The sequence below is a fragment of the Triturus cristatus genome, chromosome 4_2 (assembly GCF_964204655.1).
Source record: "Triturus cristatus chromosome 4_2, aTriCri1.1, whole genome shotgun sequence".
Taxonomy (NCBI): domain Eukaryota; kingdom Metazoa; phylum Chordata; class Amphibia; order Caudata; family Salamandridae; genus Triturus; species Triturus cristatus.
Window position 1 is genome coordinate 828224206 of NC_140586.1, and position 22325 is coordinate 828246530.

At 47.1% G+C, this 22325-nt stretch overlaps 1 protein-coding gene across 6 annotated transcripts in view; it reads left to right on the plus strand.

Annotated features, from left to right (window-relative positions):
- Positions 1-22325, plus strand: part of RNF220 (ring finger protein 220) — a 720811-nt gene that overhangs the window by 495787 nt on the left and 202699 nt on the right. The window lies entirely within an intron of this gene.

Genomic DNA, 22325 nt, shown 5'->3' on the forward strand with positions numbered 1-22325 from the left:
ACAGTGGCATTGCAAACATGACTTCAGGCCTGCTGTTGTAGCGTCACTGTAGAATTGAAAACATTGCAATTCGACATGTCAAAATATTCCCTTTTAACAGGCTAACATTTCCCTTTTAAATATTAATAAGTCACCCCTATGTAGCCCACAAGGCATGGTATTGAAGGGTAGAGACTATTTTCACTGTAGCAGGCCTAGCTTTCCTATGTAGAAAATCAGAGTACAGATTAAAATACAAATACTGTATCTTCGGAATAGCACCAGCTAGAAAAATAATTAAACAACAATTTTTGATAGTTATTAAAAATCCAATTCAATGGTGAAGTCGAATTTTTATTAAATATTTAGGAAAAATTACTTTTATGAAGTTGCCTTTTCCCTGCCTGTCTTTCCCGGGGGCTGATTTGCATTGGCTCTCTAACTTCTCCCAGTCAGTAATTAGCCTTCAATAGGTGGGAACAGGTGTGAAATGCCTTCCGGTAGCAAACTAAAGGCTGATCAGAATTGGCGACGATGACTCCTTAGAACACCACAGAATATGCAGAATAAGAGCTTTGGACATCTTCTCTGACAATACATGTTAAATCCTGCTTGATAGCTCTGCTGGCTTCACATATTACACTTGGGGCACACTTGAAAAGGGAGAGAACATGATGCCAAGACAATTCTTGTGGATCCACTGTCTGGTTCTGGAAGGACTCTGATTTTGTCCTACCAATCTTCTGCACCTGGGTTTACATAAGAGCATTTGGGGCGCACTTGAAAGGGGAGGTAATAGGGTGCCCAGACAATTCTTTTGGATTCTCTGCCTGGTTTCTGAAGGACTCTGCTTTTGTTCTACCAGACGTCTGTCTCTGGCTTTATTGTAGGTATAATTCGTGCCTAAAACTGGATGTTAGTGTTAGATGTGGTAGGGCACTTGGATTACCCTATTTTACTCCCCACACACACTCAGGCATCAGAGCCCAAGTTTCATGTGGCCAAAGACCTTTTCAATCTTGAAAACACCCAAGGTGGGCAGGGGTGGCCCCGGAACCTTTACCCCATTGGTTAGGGAATGTACAGTAGTCATTCCCACCCACTAGCTAGTGCCAGGCATAAATTTGTGAACTCAAGGCTCGTACTTCTGTGTTCTCATGTAACGCAACTGGTGCTATGTAAAGCACTCTGATACCCGATACCTTCGGGTCAAGTTCGTGCTATATAAAACTCAGTAAAATTAAAAAAATATATATATACTTCAGAACACTTAATGTACCTGTGAAAGATCAGAAGAGGACTGGACCTGCTGACTGTGACCTGAGAGGAGCACTGAGGGACTGGAACTGCTCTTGTACCCAGGTCAAAAAATTGGACTCCAAGGGTCATAAAGCTGACCTCCTGTTAAATCTACAGGAATAAAACAAGCTATAAGAGATTCTATCCTGGAAGTATCCAGATGACCAGTGGCAACTGGACCTGGACTGGACCCTGCTGATGCCCTCTGCCGTACACATTGTGACTATCTCAGTGCCTCCACCAAGGTCCTGGGGGCCTTAGAAGTTTACTCCTGTAGTGGATTGAGACTCAAAAGACTAAGTTAGAATATTAAATCTTTAACCTGTATGAGCAAGTGTGATGACTTACCATCGCTCGGCATTAGGACCCAGGGTCTACACGGGCTGGCTCCATCCCCCTTCTCGAGGACTGTCCCCGACTCTATGGCCTTAGTGGAGGGAAGGGCATCAAATTTATCCAAAAGGCCTTGAACTTCTCCAGGTGTGGACGGCGGCTCAGGAGTGTGGCGTCACTTCCGCTCCCACCTGCTGTGGGGTGCTTATTTAGGGTGCAGTGGCCCGGGCCCCAGCCTTTTGGCGTGCACAGCGGTGGGAGTGGAAAGAAGTCTGGGGGGAGACAGTGGGCTGACCACCAGAGAGAATGTTTACACCAGCTTGCGGCATGGGCACACAGTTAGACAATCCAGGCATGGGGCTGTCGCCTCTGGTTACACCCTGTGAGCCCCGCAGACGGCCTGGTGTAGAAGGGGTGGGCCCCTTAGGGTTGCCGACAAGGATCAGATGGCTAGGGACCACCCCTCATGGATGCAGGTGAGTTACACCTGTGTGATTCTCCCTGGGTGCAGACTGACTGGTCCCTTAGTGCTGGATTAAATAATTCCAATGTGATTTCGAGCTGTTTTAGCTGCCTAACTGTTTTCTTGTAAATATGAGCACATTTCGGTTAAGATGTTGGTGTTAAAAATTGTAAACACATTATATTCCATGATTGCAATGTTGTCTATGTTAATATTAGGAAGCAATTTAAAAATTCTATGTCATGTTTTGGATGAAGTTAGGTTAATAAACATGGCCTGTTTTCCTCCCAAAACACAAGTGTATGTGTTTGTCATGGACTCATGGGGTTCTTGTGGTAGGGGAGGTTAGGCACGACTTGGGGGCCTCCGGGTTCTATAAACCTAGTTGGTGTATTCGGCCTGTGTTCCATCGAGGTTAGCTGCAATTTGCACCAAGATATCGGTCTACTGCAACCATTGATCATCATTGGTGTTTTGTGCTTTTTGGTGCTATTTCTACTTAAAACTTTAAAACTTTCTATCTCGGGTTCCCCATATTGGATTTGTGTTATTTTGGTGTCATTTTGATTATTAAATTGTACTCTAATTCGGTTTGGGATTCTTACCGTTTTGAATTTTCACTTTATTATTGTTTTGATACTGCATAAATATTTTCACATTGCCATACGTTAAGCCAAGCTTCGCTGTACCATAGCTACCAGAGAGTTGAGCTCAAGTTAATTTAGTGACTTTGATTGTTGACCTTGACAATGTTTGTGATTATTCCTTTAGGTGGGCAGTCACCAACCTAAACAGTAATCCAATTTCTTACAGGGGTATGTCCAGGCCATGTGTAGAGCATGGTTCTCTATATAAGGGGTGCATAGTCAGCATTGTGCTCTACATAAGGCAGTGTATGGTCATGTGTATTTAAGGGGGTGTATTGCCGTGTGTATAGCATAGTGCTCTATGTTAAGTGGAGAATTACTGAATATACAGTATGGTGTTCTACATAAGTGAGTGTATGGCCATGGTTAGAGCGCTGTTCTTTCTCTGAGGGAGCATATACCCTTGTGTTCTTCACGGAGATCTCTGTGAGTGGGTGTATGGCCAATTGTAAAGCATGGTGTTTGTTGTATGTTAAGCAGTGTATGACCGTATATATACCGCATGATGTTCTATATAAGTGAGTGTATGGCCATGTGTACAGCATTGTTCTTTCTGTTAGAGAGCATATACCCATGTCTACTGCGTGGAGTGCTCTGTGAGTGGGTGTATGGCCATGTGTATAGCATTGTGCTCTATGTTAAGAGGGGTATGACCATATTTACAGCATGCTGCTCTGCATAAGGGAGGGTAGGGTCTAGTGTACAGCGTGATTCTCTGTGTGCGGGAGTGTATGTCCATGTGTACAGCATGATCTCTGTGTGAGGGACTGTATGGCCAAGTGTACAGTACTTTGCTCTGTGTCAGGGGGTGTATGATCAAGTGTACAGTACGGTGTCTTATGTGATGTGTACTGCTTAGTGCTCTCACTAAGTGGGCACTATGGGCATGTGTACATCCTTGTGCTCCATATGAATGCATGTATCACCACGCATACATCATTGTGCCCAATATTATGTGATGCAGGTTCCTCTGTACAGCTTGGTTCTCTGTATGAGGGATTGCATGCCCATATGATAGGTGTATTCCCATGTGTACATCATTATGCTCTCTGGGAGAGAGAGGATGTTTATTTCAACAGCACAGTGCTCTATATTGTGTGATGCAATCCCTGAGTGCAGCATGGTGCTCTGATTGAGGAGAGTACCCCCATGTGTACCGCATGGTGCTCTGCGTGCAGAGAGTATATCCATGTGTACCACGTGGTGCTCTGCATGAGGCAAGGATACCCATGTGTACCATGTGGTACTCTGCATAAGGAGAGTACAGCATGGTGCTCTGCATGAAAAGAGTACACCCACGTGTACTGCACGGTGCTCTTCATGAGGAGAGTACAGCCGTGTGTACAGCATGGTGCTCTGCATAGAGAGAGTACCCCCCCACCTGTACCACGTGGTGCTCTGTATGAGGAGAGTACATCCACGTGTACGGCGTGGTGCTCTACATGAGAAGAGGACAACCATGTGTACGGTGTGGTGCTCTGCATGAGGCGAGGACACCCATGTGTACTACGTGGTGCTCTGCATGAGGCGAGGATACCCATGTGTACAGTGTTGTGGTCTGCATGAGCAGAGTACAGCACGGTGCTCTGCATGTGGAGAGTACAGCTGTGTGTGCAGCATGGTGCTCTGCATAAAGAGAGTACCCCCCACCTGTACCATGTAGTGCTCTGTATGAGGAGAGTACATCCATGTGTACGGCGTGGTGCTCCACATAAGGAGAGGGCAACCATGTTTACCGCGTGGTGCTCTGCATGAGGAGAGGATACCCATGTGTACCGTGTGCTGGTCTGCATGAGGAGAGTACAGCACGGTGCTCTGCATGAGGAGAGTACAACCATGTGTGCAGCATGGGGGTCTGCATAGAGAGAGTACCCCCCACCTGTACCGTGTTGTGCTCTGTATGAGGAGAGTACACCCACGTGTACGGCGTGGTGCTCTACATGAGGAGAGGACAACCATGTGTATCGCGTGATGCTCTGCATGAGGAGAGGACACCCATGTGTACAATGTGGTGCTCTGCATGAGGCGAGGATACCCATGTGTACCGTGTGGTGCTCTGCTTGAGGAGAGTACAGCACTGTGGTCTGCATGAGGAGAGTACAGCATGGTGCTCTGCATGAAAAGAGCTACGCAAACAAATAATGGACAGAATGCTGAATAAATCATACATTCACCCCCAGTCCCGAGATCTGGGTTAAATCCATCATTCTTTTGCTCACCATGCCACCCCAGTTTCGACCCAGCCATATGCAAATGAGTCTTGACCCTATGCCTCATGGGAACAGTCCAGACCGAACTGCCAAGCCAGGTCCTCCCTGGACCGGAAACAAGCATCCTTGGACCGGTTTCTGGCTATTACCCTTCATCGGTCTGATCTCTTGACAGGGGGTGAATGTATGATTTATTCAACATTCCGTCCATCATTTGTTTGCGTAGCACTTTTCACCCTAAGTGGGTTGGGTATGCCCAGACGTGTGTCCCTTGCTCACTGTGCCACTGGATTCAAGCTAGCCTGGCTGATGAAGGGTAATACCCAGAAACCGGTCCAAGGATGACTTGGCAGTTCGGCCTGGACTGTTCCCATGAGGCACAGTGTCAAGACTGATTTGCATATGGCTGGGTCTAAACTGGTGTGGCATGGTGAGCAAAAGAACAATGGATTTAACCCAGATCTCTTGACTGGGGATGAATGTACAATTTATTCAGCATTCCGTCCATCATTTGTTTGCTTAGCACTTTTCACCCTAAGTGGTTGGGTATGCCAAGACATGGGACCCTTGCTCACTGTGCCACTGGATTCAAGCTAGCCTGGCTGATGAAGGGTAATACCTAGAAACCAGTCCCAAAATACTTGTTTCCAGTCCAGGGAGGACCTGGATTGGCAGTTTAGTCTGGACTGTTCCCATGAGGCACAGGGTCAAGACTGATTTGTATATGACTTTGTCTAAACTGAGGTGGCATGGTGAGCAAAAAAACGATGGATTCCGTCCATCATTTGCTAGCACTGCAGGAAAAGAGTACACCCATGTGTACTGCATGATGCTCTGCATGAGGAGAGTACAGCACGGTGCTCTGCATGAGGAGAGTACAGCATGGTCCTCTGCATGAAAAGAGTACACCCACGTGTACCGCATGGTGCTCTGCATGAGGAGAGTACAGCCGTGTGTGCAGCATGGTGCTCTGCATAGAGAGAGTACCCCCCACCTGTACTATGCGGTGCTCTGTATGAGGAGAGTACATCCACATGTACGGTGTGGTGCTCTACATGAGGAGAGGACAACCATGTGTACCCCGTGATGCTGTGCATGAGGAGAGGACACCCATGTGTACCACGTGGTGCTCTGCATGAGGAGAGTACAGCATGGTGCTCTGCATGAAAAGAGTACCCGTACGTGCACTGCATGGTGCTCTGCATGAGGAGAGTACCCGCAAGTGTACTGCACAGTGCTCTGCATGAGGAGAGTATCCGCATGTGTACTGCACAGTGCTCTGCATGAGGAGAGTACCCCCACGCACAGTGCTCTGCATGAGGAGAGTACCCGCACGTGTACTGCACAGTGCTCTGCATGAGGAGAGTACCCGCACGTGTACTGCACAGTGCTCTACAGCCTGTCTATTAGGGGATGTGTCGCTACATTCTGTGATACTGTCACCGCGGTTACTCTGAAGTTATGGCGTTCGGGTGCAGATTAAGTGCAGGAGGTACATTTCCTTAGACGCGGAAAAGGCTAGGACAAAATTATTTCAGCAAAATTAGTCAGTGCCAGGCCTGCCAGGAGGAGGTGGAAAGGGAGCTGTGTGAAGGGAGTGGGGAGGGAGGGCAGGTGTGACGGCCAAGATTGATAGCCTCGTTGCCATTAAGAAAAAAATTAGCCGATGGCGGCTATCATATTAAAGGCTGCAGAAGCAGTGAATTATTTTCTTAAAGATCTTATCGCTTACAATGATAATTTTACCTTCCAAAAGGCCACTTTTAATGAGCCGAGCCAGGCGAAAAGTCATGATTTAATACCGGCATTTTTTTTTCAAAACACATTTTACAGCTTTTTGGTCCATGTTTAAAAAGCGAGGGTGACCTTTTTTTTATTCCGTCTGCCCCGGGTGTAACGCTGAGACTCATCTTCTCGGGGTTTATAACCGCCACGGAGAGGGCCTGAGCAGCAGAGGGTGATTCAGAAAGGGGGAGGTTAGGTACATTGGAAGCCAGGCAGGTGACCGGAGCGGTGTGCGCAGACCCTGTGCGACAGACGTCTTCATCCTGCGGGTACCTTATAGGCAGGGCCACCAGAATCATGGGGCAGGAGAGGGACAAATTATGCGGCAGGGTTTCATAACGTATGTGGCAAGAATGGGCAAATTATAGGGCGTGCGGCGGCACATTTATTAATAATATGACTTCATTATTTTGTACTTTTTACTCTAGTTTGCACTGATTGGGCATCGGGTGCACCTCATTAATACCCAAATGTAGTAATGTGCTACAGAAAGGCCTTCCACTGCACGGTAACACATGCTGCTGCGTTTTTAGTACCCTTTGAACTGTTTGAGCTAGAATTATTTTTTGTTAAAATCTGCAGATTATGCAGCAGATGATGGATTATGTGGCAAAACTATAGCTATGCAAAAATCGCTGCGACCACTCAATTGCATAATTCCAGTGGCCCTGCTTTATAGGCTCACCTTCCACAGACAACATATATTTTAAGAGAGAGTTGATTTAATTTCGGGTTTCCATGAAAAATTAAATGTTCACACCATTTATTTTTCAAAACTCATAAACTTGATAACTGGACTTTATTTTTTGGGAACTAAGCAGGAGAGTGAAGCAGCGAGGGGGAATGAAATAGTCTGGGAGTGGGTAGTCATATTTCAATAAAGTTACCTGTAGTACTGCCAGTCGTTTGAGGCATGTGATGTTCACTAGCCAATCGAGGCCAAGCAAAGCCTACCTGTTCCTTGTCATTATCCGTCTGAAACCACTACTTAGCTACCTTTCCTGGGCCTTGAGCATCTACAGTGGATTGTTATAATAAAACAACTACAATAAGAATGTGATTAGTGGCAGAGAAGATTAGCGGGCTATCCAGAGAAATGCAGTTTGGAGAATTGAGAATTAATTGAACCAATTAAAGGACTAATTATTTAGTAGCTGTTATGGGAGTTAGAGCTCATATGGTGACCCTAAGTGAACAAACTCACCCCCCACCCTTTCTTTGGTGTGACTGTGGAGTTATTAAAATCAGTTATAATATGTTTTTAATAATCAGAGCATAGTAATGTGATGTAGGCCGTACGAGTGAATGTAGTTCTTATGTGTCATGTGAGATGCAACCAATCTAAGAGAACAAAGCTGTGCTGTCAGTTCAGAGAGGGGCCATAGTGGTCCTTGGATCAAGACACCCTGCTTCGGCTGTGGGATTCACTTATCCAGACCTTTCCAGGACAAGGTAACACAGTATTAAACACACCACAGAGTGAAGCAATAAGGACAGTGTAAAGATGAGTAAAGACCCTTGGTCCGAGTTGCAGCACAATCAAGTTTATTCCTAATGTACGGGACCTACCACTCACAGCTGCCAGGCTGGACCGAGGACATTATGCCATCTGTGGGAGAGCTTTCTCGATCTGTTACAGCCAGGCATTGTCGAGATCATTTCTCACAACATTCTAAAGACTTCGCATGGTGCAGTCTGATAAGCATGACAATCAAAAATACAGGCAATCAAATAATGCACACCCTATAAACTAAACCTCATAACAAACAGATCTCTTGACCCAGTACTACATCACTAACAATCACCAACAATAACCATTCTACACTGTTCCTTTATTTAGTGATGTTTACTTGGGTTTTGAGATATAGTGTGGCATCCTTCATCAGCTGGTCCGCTTAATGCATTTTGTACGATAGTGGTAGCATCCCACTGTGAGTGCCTGACCTGTATAATATATGTAATAATAGTTGCTTAGTGTAGACCTAGTTAGACAGCTCGGTCAGTGGATAAGAGCCCAAGAGTACAAATCAGATTGTTAACGAGGTACTTGAAAAGTTCTTCTGAATAAGAGGGTAATGTTAATTGAGAACGCATGTCTTCAGCATTTTCTGAATTGGAGGAACGCTGGGCCAGTTTTGAAGCTGATGTGTGTATTGGCTCAGATCCTCAGTGCATGGATGGAGACAGGCAGTCTTCTAGATTTCTCCTGCTTGCATTTCCTTGTCTTCAGACTGGCAATTTCCTGGCACCTGGTGGCATTGTGTCCCTCAGGTGATTATTTGCTTCACCAATTATATTGGGGTATACTTTCTGGTGACGTATAGGTGGTGCAGCAGGTTTTGAAGGTGACGCAAGACTGACTGCCTAGACAATGTTGTGCCTACACTGGTGGGGTGATCTAGTTACATTTATTCAAGCTGTTGGCACGATGGGCCACAGCTTGTTGGATTCCTTTAAGGGGTGCCAACGTTATGTCTGGTAGTTTGTTGAGCTGAGAATTGCTTCCATCCAGGTGTGAGAAGACCAGGGTTTGCACTGTTGTGCTAAAATTGGTTGCAGAATAAAGAGCTAATTTTCTTTAAGAGGACAAGCTGCTGGTAAGCTGTCTTGGTTTTCTTGGTGATGTGTTCTTTGTATGTGAGGTCTGTGTTGAGGGTGAATCTAGCTATGTAGAGGTTGAGGATGATGGATCACGGTAGACTGTCACCTTCATAGGGAGTGGCCTTTAGTGAGAACGGGATGTTGGTGTTTTTAGCGTGAAAGAGGAGGTTGAAAACAGTCTATTTTGGGGTGCAGCGATAAGGGATAAAAGTGGAGTGTAGGCCAGTTTTGCATTGTCAATATGCAATGAGATTTGGTGGATTTTCTTGGTAAAGAAGTGCCGGAGGGTGCTACGTTTTTTGACTGAGGATGGGATTTGCAGGTGTGCGACTAGATTGACGCTGTGCTTGACAGCATTGAAGAGTGCCTTGCCCATGTTGTTGGTAGTCTTGTAGAGGTGGCTTTTAATTTGGAGGTGGGAGGACGTTGTGCAGAGTGGAATGCTTTAGGTTGTCTGAGTTCATCAAGGAAATTGGTCGTTTTCCAATTTCTTTTCTTGGCTGCATGCGGTATGCTTGTACTCTGAGTTTTCTTGGGAGTACCATGGTGCTGAGGGCTCAGATTTGCAGGATTGTGTTTTCAATGAAGTGTCGAGTTCCTCATGGTTTTTCATTGTTGTGTTGTAGATGTTGAGAAGTGTGCTAACATCTGATGTGGGCTGGAGCGAGTTAAACAGATTGATGATTACTTCTTGGAGAGTCCATCCACAGGGAGTTTTTTGAAAGAGCTGAATGCTAGTTTTCTCTTTTTGACTGTCCTCAAAGCAAATAAGATATGTGAAAGATGGAAAAGGATACAGCTAGTGCTTTAAATAGAAACGTAGAAGTGCATGTACTCACTCTTTAAAGTACCTGTTTGCTCCTGAGAAGTGCAGATATGCTCCCATTAAAGATATTGTAGCAGTGCTGAGGAGTATAGGTACTCATTACAGGGAGAGTACCTGTCCATTTAAAGCACTGGTTACACCGAAGTGTTCTGTCATTTCCAGGGGTTTCAGGGCTTTGAATGGAATGCAGATGAAGTTGTGGTCAAAGAAGTGTGTTCCCTTTTTGAGTTGGTTGGCTCGGTGGTTATCTACTTAATGTCCATTATTCAAGTGTATGAAGAAGTATTCCTTCATTGTCTTTGTGCTGATGTCAGCGGTTGAAGTCTCAGAAATATGTTACATGGATGTGCTGACTGGAGCCAGAGGTGATTATATCTGTGAATTCTTTTTCTAAGTACTGGCTCGGCCCGGGACTTTTACTTCCCTCGTCCGCACTGCATTCACGGTGGTCAGGTGATAATCAGAAGACTGGTGTCTCCTAGTTCAGCCTTGTTAAGTAAGCACTGTGATCTTGAGCAAATGACTGCCCTCTCAAAAGGTCAAAGTCGTCCTCTAGAATGATCTCTGTGGAAATGTAGAAACGGAAACGGAAGAATAAACACTTCTGAACAAAAAATGCAGTATTTGCACCCAGTACAGTACACACTGTATGCGAATGGCCAGGGTACTATTGGCATCGCCACACACACATACTCTGCCTTCACTTCCTGCACACCAAAAGTAAACGTATCTTTTCTCCTTTAAAGGTTGAAAAACAACAAACACTATGTGTTTTTAGGTCTGGTTTCGGCAGCTGTCTGTCAGTGCTTTTGTCATGGTCAGTGCCAGTGCGTGAAATCAGTCACCTTCTTTTCACATGCCTAAAGTCCTTTCTACTGCCTATTTATGTCGCCGGAATGACTAATACTGTGTTCAAAATGTCCCAGGCTCCTAATTTGCCTTATCCATATGCCCCAAGATCTTGGTCTTTAACACGTGTTTGAAGCTCCTCACACATTCTGCCCATGTGCCCGAAGCTGACTGTCCATGCATCTAGAGATCCTTACACTGTCTCTGAAGTACCCTAAGCTCCCCACGCTGTTTGTCCATGCATCTAGAGATCTTTACACTGCCTCTGATGTACCCCAAGCTCCCCACGCTGTCTGTCTGTGCATCTAGAGATTCTTACACTGTCCCGGATGCACCCCAAGCTCCCCACGCTGTCTGTCTGTGCATCTAGAGATCCTTACACTGTCTCTGAAGTACCCTAAGCTCCCCACGCTGTTTGTCCATGCATCTAGAGATCCTTACACTGCCTCTGATGTACCCCAAGCTCCCCACGCTGTTTGTCCATGCATCTAGAGATCTTTACACTGCCTCTGATGTACCCCAAGCTCCCCACGCAGTCTGTCTGTGCATCTAGAGATTCTTACACTGTCCCGGATGCACCCCAAGCTCCCCACGCTGTCTATCTGTGCATCTAGAGATCCTTACACTGCCTCTGATGTACCACAAGCTCCCCACGCTGTCTGTCCATGCATCTAGAGATCCTTACATTGTCCCTGATGCACCCCAAGCTCCCCACGCTGTCTGTGCATATAGAGATCCTTACGCTGTCCCTGATGTGCCCCAAGCTCCTCACACTGTCCGTCCATGCATCTAGAGATCCTTACGCTCCTCGTTCTGTCAGTCCATGCATCTAGAGACCAAACACCCCAAGCTCCCCACACTCTATCATTGCAATGTAAGCTTCACAGATTTCCTGATCCTGTGCCCAGCATATTTACACTGTCTGTCTAGGCACCCAGAATTCCTCATACTCGCCAGCTACTCACTATCTGACTAAGGGCCCCAAGGCCCTCTCCCTTTTGCATTGCAAAATAAGCTGCTCCTACTTCTGTGCATGTGCCCAGCCTCCTCAGGCTACATCTCCATTCACCCAGAGCTCTACATATTGTCTGTCTGTTAGCCCCAGGTTCCTCCCACTATAATGATGAGACTTATGCTCCTCATACTTCCTCTCCATATACCCAACCACTGCACACTCCAGGAACCCAGAGCTCCTCATAGTGTCTGCCTTGAGTCCCAGGATCCCCACACTGTCTGACAAAGACCCGCAGTTCCTCACACACTATCCACGCCCACTTGAACGCCTCATAATTCCTGTCACTGTGCCTATCCTCTACACACTCACTGTCTGTGTGCCCCCCATTCTGTGCTTTTTCGCTTTATAAGCCCATCCCACAAACTCGGAGGAGGCTGTATGTCTCCCATCCACACAAAAGACTCCATTGGGACCATATTGGTTAGAGGGGTTGTTTTCCATTCCTCCTGGAAATTCCTTTTCCACATAGGCGTAATGCCACTTTTAGTGCTCTGATAATGGTCCTGCTATCAAATGCAGAATATGTGGCAGGTGAACCACTGGGGCAATGCTCCAAGCCACCCAGGAAGAGACAGCCATGCTCTACAACAGAGGCACCACAGATATCCCCCGATACAAAGGACAAGGCAGGCCATTGTTCACATAGGCCCTTTGTCCCCCTTGCTGTCTTCTTTTCCCTCCATCCAGTACACAAACTAACAATGAAACCATATATCTCGGTAAAAGCATCGCCATCCTCACAATCCCTTGGTTGTGTGCTCAACATGAGGCCTCATTATTGGTGCAAATGAGTGCCTGATGTCAGACTCTGGTGGCGGGAAGAGTGGGGTCGGCTGGGCTGCTATTGAGATTACATTGTTTCCATAAAAGGACTCTTAAAGTTTGGACTTTGATGCAGACTAGGACCCTGAGTTGGTCCCATGTTTCAAGCACGTAAGTGCTGTTATCTCGAGCTCCTCCTCACATCAAAGCTCATCTAGATTTGGTACTCATGACGAGTGCTCAATGTGACGGTGCTCTGTGTCGGATAAAGGGCCTTTCGAGCTCAGTTAGTAGGGTCTCCAGGTGATGGAATAGGTAACGATCCGGGATGGCTTGTGTGTGTTTCCTGCGAGCGGTAGGAAGCAGCCTTGGAGTTATGAGAGTTGATTGACGTGTTGACCTGCAGAGATAGAGGTGAGCCCAGGCCTTGAGATATCCCGGTTGTATAGTTGTGGACTGATGGGTATAGGCAGATGGTGTGCTCTTGAAGCTGAGCTTGAGGGAGTGCTAGCAATGACTTGCCTGCTAAAGTAAAGCTTCCATACTTTACAATCGTATAGAACAACATTTTTACAAAAGAAGTTTGTAGCACTTAAAACTCCTTTCGGTTATATGAGGAAGGTGAACATGAGAGCTGCATGTTTTTAGGGGCTGAGAAAGAAGGATACATCTTTGGGTCCAATGGAAGCGAACTACTGTCCTACCTTCCATGCTGGCATCTATGGTGGGAAACAAGAAGGTGCAAACGAGCCTTCATCAGCAAACTGCACAATAAGCCAGGTTCAAAGGCATGAGTGTGATGGCATCAATCATGCACTCCCAACAGTTCTACACACATCATCTATAGGTAATAATTGTGTCTTGCAGCCTGTTGAAGCTGACAATAACCAGACTTCTATCTGTCAAGAGTCAGCTGCTTTGTTCGTGCATATTCTGGTTGATACTAAGGAGGCCTTCATTGGACCACTATACCAAGAGATTGGACTGAGTGGGTGGATAAAGGGGATGTGTCTAGAAAAACAAAACCTATTTAGTCAAACAAAGTGTTTTACTGAAATAGCATAGCCTCAACTGGTCAGATAATAGAATTCACCAATCCAGACCTGATAGGGTAAGCAGCGGACAGTAATGGTATGGCCCCCGGATCGACAAACAGTGAACATTATTGGTATATAAAAAAATATTAGTTTGATCAAAAAATAAGGTTTACTGAAAAGGTGAAGGCTAGATTTATGAGCTACCATCATGGCGGTTCCTGTAAATGTAGGAACATTTGGTCGCCGGCTCCATCAAACATAACGGCCAGCCGTCAGACTTTTCCAGAGTTTTTTTATTTTTCAAAAACAAACTTCCAAAGCGGGAGTTTGTTTTTGAAAAATAAATACTGATGACCCCTACACCATGGGAATTCACTCCCATGGAATGAAGGTAATTTTTCTATTTTGACTGTCCCAATATACCTGGTGGTGACAGACAGTAAAAACTAGCATTGAAAATGAAATAGGTCTCGCCTTTGATTAAGTTAAAGCCATTTGCATTGCTAATGGTATTGTACAGCAAAGCAAATGTCTTTAACTTAATGAAGTTCTAGCCCCTATTCCCGTCTTCTCGCACCCAATGCATCCTTAAATGTCCCATGTACAGCCGGAGTTGACACTCCTATTACCCCTGCCCTCCAGTGACACTTTACCTGTTACTGGTGGTGGTGGTGGACCTGGTGGTGGTGGTGGTGGGGACGTGGTGGTGGTGGACATGGGGGTGGTGGACGTGGTGGTGGTGGACGTGGTGGTGGTGGACGTGGTGCTGGTGGACATGGTGCTGGTGGATATGGTGGTGGTGGATGTGGTGGTGGTGGTGCATGTGGTGGTGGTGGACATGGTGGTGGTGGACGTGGTGGTGGTGGATGTGGTGGTGGTGGACGTGGTGGGGGTGGACGTGGTGGTGGATGTGGTGGGGGTGGACGTGGTGGTAGATGTGGTGGTGGACATGGTGGTGGTGGACATGGTGGTGGATGGGGTGGTGGTGGTGGACGTGGTGGTGGTGAATATGGTGGTGGTGGACGTGGTGGTGGTGGTGGTGGTGGACGTTCTGGTGGATGTGGTGGACGTGGTGGTGGTGTTGGACGCGGTGGTGGTGGACATGGTGGTGGTGGTGAAGGTGGTGGTGGTGGACGTGGTGGTGGTGGTGGACGTGGTGATGGTGGACGTCGTGGTGGTGGACATGGTGGTGGTGGTGGACGTGGTGGTGGTGGTGGATGTGGTGGTGGTGGACGTGGTGGACATGGTGGTCGTGGACGTGGTGGTGGTGGACGTTGGTGGTGGTGGTGGACATGGTGGTTGTGGACATGGTGGTGGTGGTGGATGTGGTGGTGGTGGACGTGGTGGTGGTGGACGTGGTGGTGGTGCGGGTGGTGGACATGGTGGTGGTGGACATGGTGATGGACGTGGTGGTGCTGGGTGTGGTGGGGGGGGTGGAGTTGGTGGTGGTGGACGTGGTGGTGGTGGACATGGAGGTGGTGGTGGACATGGTGGTGGTGGACGTGGTGGTGGTGCGGGTGGTGGACATGGTGGTGGTGGACATGGTGATGGACGTGGTGGTGCTGGGTGTGGTGGGGGTGGTGGAGTTGGTGGTGGTGGACGTGGTGGACATGGTGGTGGACGCGGTGGTGGTGGATGTGGTGGTGGTGGACGTGGTGGTGGTGGACGTTGTGGTGGTGGTGGTGGACATGGTGGTGGTGGTGGACGTGGTGGTGGACATGGTGGACGTGGTGGTGGTGGACCTGGTGGTGGTGAACGTGTTGGTGGTGGATGTGGTGGTGGACATGGTGGTGGTGGACGTGGTGGTGGTGGTGGATGTGGTGGACGTGGTGGTGGTGGACATTGTGGTGGATGTGGTGGACGTCGTGGTGGTGGATGTGGTGGACGTGGTGGTGGTGGACGTGGTGGTGGACTTGGTGGACGTGGTGGACATGGTGGTGGATGTGGTGGTGGTGGTGGACGTGATGGTGCACGTGGTGGTGGTGGTGGACGACTATTGGGTAGGAGGGTGCTAGCAGAATGCGGAAGGAGAGGAGGCTCTCAAAGGGGGGACATGGGAGAGCAGAAAGAGGCTGAATATTAGAAACAAAAAACGGCGAGTAGATAGAACACGAAACAGATTTAACGGGGTGGTCCCTTCTTATAGCTTATGTGAATGTTCCTTAGCACCCCGTTTTTAGTAAACAGGAGGACCATGGGGAGATTAATTGATTAATCACACATGATGATCGCATGCGATTAATTGATTAATCAAGCATGATGATCGCGTGTGGAAGCTGGTGTTGTTCGAGTCACGGCGTTGGCTTACCAATGTGTGATTCTGGGCAAATTAGTTAATCTCCCGTGCCTTCTAAAAGGCAATGTGTTCCTGTGTGAATGTGCTTTTGTGTAATGTAACTGGGTGTCTTGTAAAGGTCTCTACTACTCTTGAGTTCAGTTTGCGCTGTATGAATTTGCTAAACAAACAGCCAGCAGACCTGTGGAGAAGTGTGGCTCAATGGTTAGAGCGGCAGACCTCGATGCAGAGCACTGGTCCGGGACCAGGGTTCGATTCCCGTCGCGGCAGGGTCTCGGGCTATAAATTCCGCGGACCAGATATTCTCGCCTCAGTGCCTATTCTAATCATGGGTCCCACGCTGCAACTCTGGGAAATAGCTTGCTTAATCTCCACAATGGCCCCAACAGCGCTGGGATGCCTGGCCTCACCATGGGGGTGCCCAGGAGTGGACACCTCACATGGAAAGCCAGGAAGGGTTCCTTCAGCGGTATGAGTACAGCGCTGAGATACCCGTAGTGGTGATTGGCGCTATATAAATACCTATACATTTACCTTGTAGAGCAAGACCCTATTATATCCGTTCATGTAGCGCACGCACAGCAATGAGGGCCCAGTACTGCACACTAAACAACAAATAAATATCCGTTCATGTAGGGCACGCCCAGCAATGTGGGCTCTGTACAGCCCAGTACTGCATTAAAAATTTAAAACGCATTAAAGCGCAATGCTCCATTAATTTAAAAAAAACACGTCGTGCCTGCAGTGAGAGTGGCTCATGTAATGTAACCGGGTGTCTTGTAAAGGTCTCTACTACTGTTGAGTTCAGTTTGCGCTGTATGAATTTGCTAAACAAACAGCCGGCAGACCTTGTAGAGCAAGAGCCTATTATATCCGTTCATGTAGCGCACGCACAGCAATGAGGGCTCAGTACAGCCCAGTACTGCACACTAAACAACAAATAAATATCCGTTCATGTAGGGCACGCCCAGCAATGTGGGCTCTGTACAGCCCAGTACTGCATTTAAAATTTAAAGCGCAATTCTCCGTTAATAAAAAAAAACACGTCATGCCTGCAGTGAGAGTGGCTCACAAAGAAAAGAAAAAAGTGCTTAGCGGCTAATTAAGAGACAATGTCTCCCGTTGCAAGTAAAAGATCCAGTCCCGGTGGGCAGGGCCAAAAGTGGACAGGGTGGTAACCAGGAGGGACGAAAAAGCCTCCTGGACAATCGTAACACCCAGTTTTGCATAATTGGTGACGCAAAATGACGCGCACCAATGCAAAACACGGGCGCAACAGAAAGCGAGCTTCTGGAATCGTATTGATTCCAAGAAGCCCTCGCCTGGCAAGAACAGCGCATGCGCGCTGCTACAGCCAGGCGAGACCTAAAAATGTAAAAGTCCTTCGACTGTCTACTCTAAATAAGGCAGCTGGAAGGCAGCTGGTCAGATCGCTTCCCCCACCTCATCCCCACCATGGTCACTTACTCTGTTCGGAAGACGTTTTCCACTGATTGTGTAAACTTTACACCATCAGCATAAAACTTTGAGTCTGCCCGACTCAAAATCAGGTGGGTGGACCATGAGTTTGGCCTTCAGGGTACTCTGTCTCTGTTGCAAAGGAGTACCTATCTGCCAAGCTCCAGAGGCCCAGCTAATGCAGTCAGCATTGACCCTGCTCCTCATGTGAAGGGCCCATCCTTCACCCCTGTCATCGCTCCCATTCACCCTGTGGCCCCTGCTTTTTCTGTTAGGAAATTTGAGATTTACCCCCTGACCAAGCTACGCCCCTGATGATAAATACCAGCTAGGGTACCTCTCGGAGACACAGCCCAGGCATGGAGACAAAAATGGGCACCATTCTGAAAAAAAAGCCAACAAAGGTGATCCTGTCTAGTTTATGGCAACAGCTATAGATACTGAAATGCAACGCAAGGTTCCACTCTTACTTCGCATGCTGGCATTTGAGCGCAGACAGACTAGTGTGACATTCATCTCTGTGCAGGACTCAGCTGAGTGATATGTCAGGCCCTAGGCAGAATCTGAGGTTTTTCTTTCATTTTTGTAAAATGATTTGGGGAGTTTGTGAACTTTCTGTGCGGACTGTAAAGAAAGAGGTTTGAGTACATTTATACCTGGGTAATTGGCAGTGTTCCTCAGCCTCCCTGTTGTTCATGCACAAGACAATTATATTTCTGGAGTTGCCGGATTGCTGGGGTGTTTTTGTGATGCCATTGCACCAATATACAACTAGACAAATGCACATGGACCGCTAGGAGGGTTGGGCGGTAAATCGGATGAGGCCATCTAATCATTTTGATCATTTAAATGGTTGAGCCGCTGCCAAAGGGGGTCATCTAGTGGGTACCGGAAGAGCACAGCCCATAACATTGCGCCATATCAGGCAGAACCTCCATGGTACATGCGAAAACTTTTATTAATATTATTCAGAGCATCCCTTTTCCTTTTTCCTCTTCCAGGGAGATAGCTTAGACCTTGTCTACAAGGTAATGTGGCCAAAATTAGCAATTACCTGCGTTTGACTGATGTATGTTTCCATGATCAACATAAAGGAGCAAATAGGAATTTATTGGAGAATATCTAAGCTCGTCACCACAAAAGAAAATAAGAGAAGAAAATAAGTTTGAAAACCATGAACGTGCACTAGAAACAGTCACACTACACGGATAGGAGGAGAGTCCCTGCATCTTGGCAGCCACTGTTTCGAGGGAAAAGAAGCCAAGAACAGGATTTTTTCTGGCCACTCTAAGTCTAATTCAATATTATTATGTGAAAAATGGTTGCCCTAGCGAGGAGGACAGTAAATTAAACGTTATGTATTCGTTTTTAGCATGCGGGCCAGGGAGAAACGGTGGGCCCATTTATTCCACATCCCTCGGCCGCGCCAGCCGCTGACCTCTGGCGAAACGCAGGCTAAACTAATCCCAAAGATGTCAGTCTGCGGGCTCCTCTACATACGCTTGCAGCTTACATTAATAAACTGTCTATTTTTAAATTGTGTGGAACCACTGCTATTGGCAAGAGCCGCCTAGCATGTTAAGCGAGCCAAGTCACCCTCCCCCTGAACACAACAAGCATTGGCAAAGCCGGTAGGTCTGGCTTTAATGTGCTTATGCATGTAAACATCTTTTGCCCGTGACTATGTTTGCAGGCCAGATCTATTGCCTTTGCCAGTGCTTGTGTACAGTTGTACATGGTACTCCGGTGGGTTTTCTCTGTATTTGTCAGAGTATGCTAGAGAGGGCCTTGTAGGTTTTATGGTGGATGGTGGGTTTGAATGGGTGAAGGTAGATGCATTTTTGCTCTAAGTAGGAAGAGGGAGGGCTTGTGCGCTCTGTTGTAGCGAGGGCCGCTGCAAGGACGGCGCGCCATTGTGCCTGAAGTCCTCCCCGGATGGTAAGGAGGATTTGCGAGAAGTGTCCTACAGGTGTGGCCGTGAAGGCCAGAGAAGAGTTGTCTGGCTCCAGTTTCTGCCGGAGCGCTATCATTTTTGCTTTCTGTCTGAGGACCGCTGAGTATTTGCTTAGACAGTTGTGCGCCCATGAAAATGGCTTTTGTAGTAAAAGAATGCCGTGCATCTATCCTCAAAAGGTTTCTCAATCTTCACTTAAGAAGCAGCAAGTGTACCTGATTCCCCGGAGCACGCTTGGCTTCATCAGGGCATTGGTTGAGTGCAGTGAATGCTGCAGCAGGGGGCAGTTCTTCATGGAAACATTGTCTGGTGGCTTCGTGGACTAATGTGTCCACTGTAAGGGCCTGTGTTTGACCTCATGGTCACAGGTTCAAATCCTTGGGGTCCTCTCAGTCTATCATCCTTCTAAGTTCGATAAAAGGAGTACTATTGAGTTGGTTAGCAATAAACATCTGTTATTCAGCACCAAGATACCCTTCTAGCTGAACATGAGCTTTATAAATGCACATGGTATATTATGCAACGGAGATGGCTGGCAGGAGGATGGTGGGCAGTGAGCGGTCCAGGAGGGCGAGGAGCTTCATGTTGACACTGGCTCCAGTGCCAATGCTGGGCAGGAAGACCATGGGCAATGAGCGGTGTGGCAGCCAGGGGGCTCAAAACCGGTTCCATCTGCATCGGAGTCAGGTTGGCAACTAGTGAGTGAGCAGTGAGCCGGTCCAGCTGAAGCTGGAGAGGACACATTTCATGTCAGTCACAGAGCTCCCTGAATATATCTCAACGCATTTCAATGGCAGTATGCACTGCGCAAATGCTAATAAAGAGATATACCAACATCACAACATATAAATACTACACAACACTGTATAAACTAACTATACTAGCACAGCGTGAGCACATGGCGTGAGGAACAGAGCTGAATGCAAAGTCTCCCTGTCTGCATTAACCTGAAGCTGCAGGCTCCAAGTTGAGTCCATCATAAGGAAAGGGCCCACAGGAAGGTGGGAACACTTTCCATTGCAAGGGATGAAATGGCCTGATTCCGCTGTGTTGGGCGAGGGCCATCAGAGTTTGATGCCAACACCGGCTGCAGCAGTAGAGACCAGCAGGCGGGCGACCGGCCTTAAGCAGTATCCTGGAGGGGGCTAAAAAAGCTGCGACCTGACAAGACTTTAGGGCGGCCATCTTGGAGATTAAACACCTAAATTTGTAAATAGAAAAAGCAATTAGGAGGCTATGTTAGGGTCAAGCTCTCACTCAATAAAAACAACTTGGTTTCATGTGCTGCAATGGAAAAATGCATTGCTTTGTTATAGAATCCATGTATGACTTAAAGGATTGAATGTTGCAAAAAGTGTTATAATTATGAATGACTAAATGAAGGATAGTTCTGTAGCACACAGCTTCTCAAAAGAGTGTCCGGCACTTTTAGGCTTTGCTGGAAATCCCTGCGAAGATTCGCTGATATCCTGACATCACTTAAGTCTGAATAAGAGTGTTCTCAATTTCTTTTTAAATTTTCCTTCCTCCAAGATAGACTTCAGGTAAGCAGGCAGCTGATCCCACATACCTGCTGCTCAAACGTGAAGGAAGCGCCTCTCTTCCATTGTCTTTGAAAGCGAGAAACCATGATAAATCTGGCAATGCTGGAGCGCAGAAGCCTCCCTTGGGCTATATTCCTTAATCCGTTCATTAACGTACCCAGGCTTGGTGCGTTAGCGTCAATGCCTTATACCTTACCCGTTGACGAACTGGCAGCCAGTGGAGTCACTCCGATATTGTCTTAAAACCAACCCAATATTCCCAATAGCTATACATACTGAAAGAGAAAAGTAAAAAAAAAAAGTATTTTATTTATTAAAATTATTTCTATGTCTCGCGTGAGACTGCATATGTTGTCCCTGTGAGATCTATTTTTTTTTTTTTTTTTAAACCTAAAAAGGGCTTGGAGCCCACCCATTACTTACCATTGGTTGGCTTCCTCCTAACTAACTTTCATTGCTCTGGTTTTCATTCGTCAGTAACGGCAGTTGGTTTCATTTTGACGGTCGCTCCAGACAGCTCAAATGGCTTTAGCGTATTTTGGTTTCACTTCTTTAGATTCAACACACAGATGGGCAGCAGCTTCAAACCAAGTCACAATCACGTTCTAATAACCATATGGCCCAGCCACAAATAAACAGCCATCCTATTAAGAGGTACAAAATATATATGTTTTTAGTTGCTCTTCATGAGGTGAAAAGTGCTGGTGCAAAAGGTAAGGGGCAGGTGGCAGCTGCTCCAGCCAAGGTTTCATCCACATCCTTGTTTCTTCCTCGTCATTAAAGTTCTGACGTATGCGGCTGCTGTGCAACATGGCTGGAAGTGAAGAAAAATAGTACTATGACACGGCCCGTGTCAAATCATATGTGACGCTTGAGTCTCCAAGAAGGGTGACCTTTGCACACAGAAGAGCTCATGTACTAGGTGGTGGTAACATGTATGTGAAAGTGAGGTTGGCACAGCTAGAGAATGTACTATGGGGTGTGCTCAGTGGTCAATGTACACCAGAAAGCTGACATAGTGCCTGCTCGTCAATTGTTGGTGCTAGGGTGTGGGACTTTTGAAGGGTCATCTGGCACACAGCACAGATAGTGTTGTGATCTTGCACCACCACGGCAGACCCTACATCTTCACCACTGTTACTGGGATATTGATCATACACATCCACCTCTACCTGCATATCTACTGTTGCCTCTACACCATCTCCGCTGACAACACACCACATCTAATCCACTGACCATATACCATCTCCAGCCCACTGACCTTAAA